We start from the raw sequence: 6793 nt of genomic DNA, 5'->3' as shown, positions 1-6793 counted from the left end.
TTGAAATATAAACATCTTAATTAACAGTTATAAAAGCAAGTGACCTGAGTCTTTATGATCCTGATTATTTTCTTGCTGAGTCTTTGGTCAAACCCAACAGCATGACAATAAAGACAAGTATATATATTTGCAAGAGTGCTTTAATTTTTTAAATCAATGAATAGCACCTTTATTATTGTCACACGAGCCAAAATAATGTATTATATGAAGCGTACAAGTCCTGATTTTCTTTGGCAAGTTGGCAAGAGCGGCAGGCAAGGGTTCACTTTGTTGCCCTACCTGTTTAACTTGTACCTTGATCGTATCATACATAAGGCAAGGTTAGGGGTTGTCTGTACAGCCTAAAAGAAATGGCCCTACCCCATTTTGAAACCTATTTGTTTAGACGATTAACATGACCAAAACAGAAGGAAAACGGAACCAAGGTATACTCCAGGGCTACACACCAGAGCAAAATAACCCCTGTTTTGCTCTACTATAAGCCAGAAAGTGCAAATTATCACACTAGCTTGCAAACTGCACATTGGTGAGGATACAGGGGAAGGGGCTGGCAAGGTGCCGGCACCGTTGCTGACCATGATTTTTGTTGTCCATCCGCCAATCGATTGCACAAGCATACAAGTGGTCAGCTGCACTATCATCCCTTTGCACACTCATGAAGCAAAATGAGAACAAATACAGTATGGCAGGTCACCAAAAGTACGGTGGACTCGAGACCAGGATTTGTATCCTGGCTCAGCCATGTTAGCCCATTGGGTGACCATGGGCAAGTCACATTCTCTCAGCCTCAGGGGAAGGCAGTGTTATGGGTTGAATAAATCTGTGTTTACAGTGCCTGACTTTACATAGCAAAGACTAAAATGGGGTGGATTTTTTTAAAAGGGGGAGGACATTATAGGCGATGCTTTAGGTCCATAGCAGCTGGTCAAGAATGCTAGGGTTGGAATGAGTTTGTTGGATAATGTCAACATCTGGTCCTCCTCACATCTGCCCTGTACTCTGTTGTCATGTGCCTTCCAGTCATTTCTGACTGCTTTCTTGACAAGAGATTTTTTTCAGATCGGGTTTTTGCCATTGCTTTCCTCTGAGGCTGAGAGAGTGTGACTTGCGTAAGGTTACCCAGTGAACACAGATTTGAACCCTGAACCCAGAGTCGCAGTCCAGTGCTCAACATTACAAAATGCTGGCTCTTTCCCCCTGTATTACCGGAATTTTATTCCATTTTTGCAGTTGTGATTGGTAAGCACCAGATGGCACCAACACTTAGCAAATAAAAGATTTGCAGCTAGATGCACCAAGTTGATCCTCATCCTCCAGTTTAGGGTTAGGGTTGCTTTGCTATTGATTTAAAACAGCCGTTTCCCAATCTAAGAGTGCTACAGATGTCCTGCACTACAACTCCCATGATTCCAAATGAGATGACTGGGGCCAATGGGAATGGTAGTCCAACACAACCAGAGGGCACTAAGTCGGAGAGGAGAATCATAGAACATGTCACAAATTATGTTCTGATTGTTTCTGTGCTTTTGTTGTAGTGTTTACTCCGACTTAGAGTAAACTCATTGGAATCCATGAGTCTAAGGTAGCTATGACTAAGGGGCTGTCCGCAAATATAATCCAGTCTGACCCCACTTTAACTGCCGTGACTCAATGCTATGGCATTCTGGGAATTATAGTTTGATGAGACATTTAGCCTTCTCTGTCTGAGAGCTCTGGTGCCACAATAAACTATAGTTCCTAGAATCCCATTAACATTGAGCCATGGCAGTTAAATTTACGTCAAGTTGGACATTCCCGAAAATAGAAAGCCGCTGATTTTGTCCACTTTCTGTGTCACTGTGTGGGTTAATGTCGGATTAATGCTCAGTGCTCCCAACATCATCTGAAAACGATCCTGCTTCTGTGGGATTTGTCCACTTTCTTTGCAGGATGCCCCTCTGACGTCACCTGAAAAAGATCCCACTGTTGCAGGATTTTCCCCATTTAAATTCTGTTTCTGCTTTTGTAGCTTCTCAGTTTAGAGTCCTTCTGTGTGTAAGGATACATGCCCTTTATTTTCCACGTTTCAGTCCACCTATGAATGCCAGGTATTGCATTACAGGTTCCCAAACATCCCTTCAGATGTTTTGGACTTCAGCTCCCAATATTTCTAACTGTTCACCAAGATGGCTGGGGCTTGTGGGAATTGCAGTCCAAAACATCTGGAGAACCAAAGTTTGGAAACCACTTAGAGGAAGGAACTGGCCAAACCACCTCTGAGTATCCCTTGCCTGAGAAAACTAGAATTTCATGGGGTTGCCCACAATGTCGACACAAACACACTATAGCAACAAAGAGGAGTCGATCTATAGGACCTGACGTTGCATGAAGACTACCAAAACATGCAAAAAAATCTACCGGGGATAAATATTAAGCTTAAACAATAGGCTATATATTGGGTGTCTTGCTCCTAAACAGACATTTCGTGACTCCATAGAATTGTTTTGCTGGGAGAAACCCAGGTTCCCACCGTTGGATGGCAATTCTGCCCATCCGCTTCCAGAGAGACACTCGACGTTGCCATAACAACAGAATCCGGGGTTTAAAAATAGTAACTTATTTTTCATTCAGCATGTCTTCTGCCTTTAGGACCGATGCTATTTTCGTCCTGGCGGTTTATTTCAGGTGTCTCTCTTTCCCTGATCCACATTGAACTCTCAGTGGCACCCCTTGGGGCTCTGGAAAGGGGTTCGCAAGAGGACAGCCTGAGTAGCTCCTTAACCAGTTGGGTTTTCATCTGGCCAGAATTTTTGCAAGCCTTTCTTTACAGAACACAAAGCACAAACAAATCGTATAAATGCATCTAAAATAAGGGTATGCAAACAGCAAAACAAACTAAGCTACTGAACAAAAGCAAATATACACTGCTGATGTGAAGTCGAAGGGTTTCGTGGCCGGCATCCATAGTTTCTTGTGGGTTTTTTGGACTATGTGGCCATGTTCGAGAAGAGTTTATTCCTATCATTTCGCCTGCATCTGTGGCTGGCATCTTCAGAGAATGCCAGCCACAGAAGCTGGCGAAACGTCAGGAATAAACTCTTCTAGAACATGGCCACTTAGTCCGAAAAACCCACAAGAAACTAAAATACATTGCTGACTTCCCACCCCATCGATGGATATATACCACTGTTACTATACTTCTCTATATATGAAAGTATGGCTGCATCTGCAGAAATAAGTCAGTTTGGCGCCATTTAAATGCTCATGGCTCCATCCTATGGAACCCTGAGATTTGTAGTTTGCTAGGGCACCAAAGCTGTCTGACAAAGAAGGCTAAATGTCTCCCAAAACTACAAGTCCTAGAATTGTATTGCATTGAGACACAGCAGCTAAAGTGATGTCAAAGTGTACTATGTACAGTTTGTGCGACACATCTTTAGCGGGTTGTCTCTTTCTCAAGTGCCGAGTAACCCTGACCCCAGAGACTGATCAGAAACTGTGGGACTTACGTATTAGACACAAAATCCACACATGGTTGTTTTGTGCAAAAAGCATTTAAATTTTGTGCAGACTGTGAACAGCTCTGAAAATGGCACAGTTTTCACAGATTTTCTCGCTGCAAGAAGAAAATTGCTAAAATCACTTCTTGGCTCTTTTGAAAAGGGAATGAAAGAATTATATCTGTATTAGCATGTCTGGAATGCTGGCCATGGATTGTGCAAAGAGAGAGGAAAGCAGAAGTAGATACTAAAGTGAATGGAGCATTTTTGAACTGGAAGTCTCCATGCTGCATCGTTTTGTTACAAGCCTTTTGTTTGTGTACAAAAGGTTTGTACAAAAGACTTGGTCAGCAGAACAGAGGGCCTGAAACAACTGCGATGGACAAGGCAGATAGCCTTGCTCAATTCTCTTCATCTCGGGAGTTAAGGGTAATAACATCTGGTGCATTTGAATTTAGCGCTAAGGGTACAAGAAGGAGCATGCGAAAGACACAGGCTCATGGATTGGAGGCACAGGGTCACACACAAGTCTTGCAGAACCATCACTAGATCCAGATTTATGCAAACATACTCGATTACATTGAAATAGCAGAAGGTTTTCTGTGCCTTGGCTCAGGCTGCATCTGCACTGCAGAAATAACACAGTTTGGCACCGCTTTAACTGTCATGGCTCAATGCTATAGAAGCTTGGGATCAGGAGGGAGAGGAAGGACACAGATTTGTCTTTTCCTAGGCTTACTTATCTCTCTGTTTTTTAGGCCTTCCTAAATTCAGTGTTCCAATGTTTCTTTGCTTAAAATAGCGATTTTGTGTGTTCTTCCCCATTAATAATAAAATGAATGAGGCATTTTGTTGCCTGGCCTTTCTGCTTTGACCACACTCTGATGTTTCCTGGTGTTCAACTGTGCAACATCCTAATCTGCTTCTATAGAAGTTCTTCTGATTCAGAACCTTGGCAAGTTACTTTTGGGGACGAAGCTCCCTGAATGCAACAGCCAACAGCCAGGTAACAGTAGCCCAAGGTTTCCAAATTCTGAGCTGACTGCCGATTCCTATAGTCATTCACCCTCGCAGTTGAATAAAGTGGGCTGGCTACATCATTGGGGCAATTCAGGACACAGAAACTTGAGCCGGTCTCACCTCCCCACATCCACCCCCTTGCAAGGCTGCTTTATGGGTTGTAGCCAAGGCTCCTACTGAGGTGTTGATCCAAACAGGGAGATGCCTCCATATGAGCGATTCCAACTCCAAGGAGTAAGTCAAGCCAGTCAGAGGGCAAGGAAAGGGGTGGCTTAAATCCTGTCCATGTCAAGAGCGAAAGCAATTTAGATGTCTTAATGGATGGCTTAGCACTTGGTGGAGGAGCCTAACCCAAAGCCAACAGGAGCTCTAGTGTCATTATGAGAAGTCCAGACCTTCCAATATGTCACAGAAGAAAACTGGGACACATGCAGCCAAGCAATAGTTCATAGTGTAGTCAAGATGAAAGCTGTGCCAAAGCCATGCTCCAGTCTTAAGGATTGGAGCGCAGCTTTGGCGCAGCTTCTGGCCTCTTAAAATGCATGTGTCGTTTAAAGAGCATACTTCCAAAGTGACCCGAAGCAGCTTTATTTTGGCCTGTCTGTTAGTAAAATCAGTGCGTAGAGAGATCTTGTAGCACCTTTGAGACTAACTGACATCAAGAAGTTGGCAGCATGAGCTTTTGCAGGCTTCAGTCTACTTCCTCAGATGCTTTTGGTGGAGACCACCAAAGCATCTGAGGAAGTAGACTGAAGTCTAGGAAAGCTCACGCTGCCAACTTCTTTCTTTCAGTCTCAAAGGTGCTACAAGATCTCTCTACATACTGAGGCCCATTGAGTTCAATAAGGCTTTTCCATCATTATGCTTCTGAAACGACGGAGGGTCAGAAACTCTCTCTGATCTACTGCAAATCATGCAAAGAAAAATCAATCCGTAGAAGCAGATCTACCTGGCTTCTTTTCCACTCTGCTTGGGAGACAAAATGAACACACCCAAAAGAGTCCCAGGCAAAGATATACAAAACAGGGGCTCTTCTTGACCCTGAAGCATGACCACTTATCATTCTGACCAGTGTTTTAGCTCAGATTAACAAGACTGCAACCAGAGTTATCCCTAAGCGGGACAAAGGCTCGGAAAGAACGGGAAGCACCACACCAGGCCTCCCCAAAAAAGGAATACTGTGTTTGGGTTTTTGAGTGTGTGTGTGTGTGTGTAATTTTTAAAAAGGAGAGTTCTAGTGAATGCAATTTTTTTTGCAGTTATTTTTCCCGCTGGAAGATTTACCCAGCTGGCATTTTTGGGGGCCTGGGAAAGTGCCCATGGTGGATGGTGCCAAGGGAAAGCTGACCTGATTTTGTTGAATGAATGGAAGCAGCTTTCCCCTTGGCCTCCCCTCTCCATTACCAACTTCTTTTTGCCCTGAGCACGTTTGCTTTTGTGCTGTTGTGTAAACCGGAGTGGCATATTTCTGCAAAGTGTGAGAGAGGAAAAGCTGCGTAATGTACAGTGAAGCATGGGACGGTGGAGCATGAAAGCAGCCCCCAACCCTCATTCCCAAAAGAGAGGGATCTAATAAAAAAGGTAGTGAAGGAACAGTGGAACTTTCCAAGATCCAGACTGTGAATGTTTCCCATTTCAGATCCTTTATTCAGAAGGTACTGGAGTGGAAAGGAATACAAAAACCTCCAGTGGATTCAAGCCCAATGGCTCCATCAGTGTTCACTTATGTAAGGATGGCATATATGCCCACTGGCAGAGCTGCAAGGGGCACTGCCTAAGGACAGAGCAGAGCGCATTCTGCACCATAGGTTTTTGTCAAGAGAGATGGGAGCCTTTGGCAATGGTTTCTTTTATTTATTTACTGTATATACTCGACTATAAGTCGACCTCATATATAAGTTGAAGGCAAGTTTGGGGGCCACAATTAAGGATTTTGATATGACCCATGATCAAACAGGGATTAGACCCCTATTTTCCCAAGTCCTAGTCCACTGGCTCCCAGATGTTCATACGCCAGATGTTTTGGACTTCCGCTCCCAGAATTCCTAGCTGTTGGCCAATGTAATAACTGCATCATAATACATGATTAAAATCATTAAAACAATCACATTAATTGTACAGTATACACCACAGGTTTTAAATAGGTTTGAACCTAATTATATTAATTGTTCCGTATACTGAGTTTGCACCATGGAGGGCGAGACGGAAATATTTTAATCAATACATGGTTTGCATTGCTGTCTTGGGAATGAATCCCATTGGATTTACATAGAGATAGGAGTCCCTTCTTGGAA

The sequence above is a fragment of the Sceloporus undulatus genome, chromosome 8 (genome assembly GCF_019175285.1).
Source record: "Sceloporus undulatus isolate JIND9_A2432 ecotype Alabama chromosome 8, SceUnd_v1.1, whole genome shotgun sequence".
Lineage (NCBI taxonomy): Eukaryota > Metazoa > Chordata > Lepidosauria > Squamata > Phrynosomatidae > Sceloporus > Sceloporus undulatus.
This window is presented reverse-complemented; position numbering follows the sequence as displayed.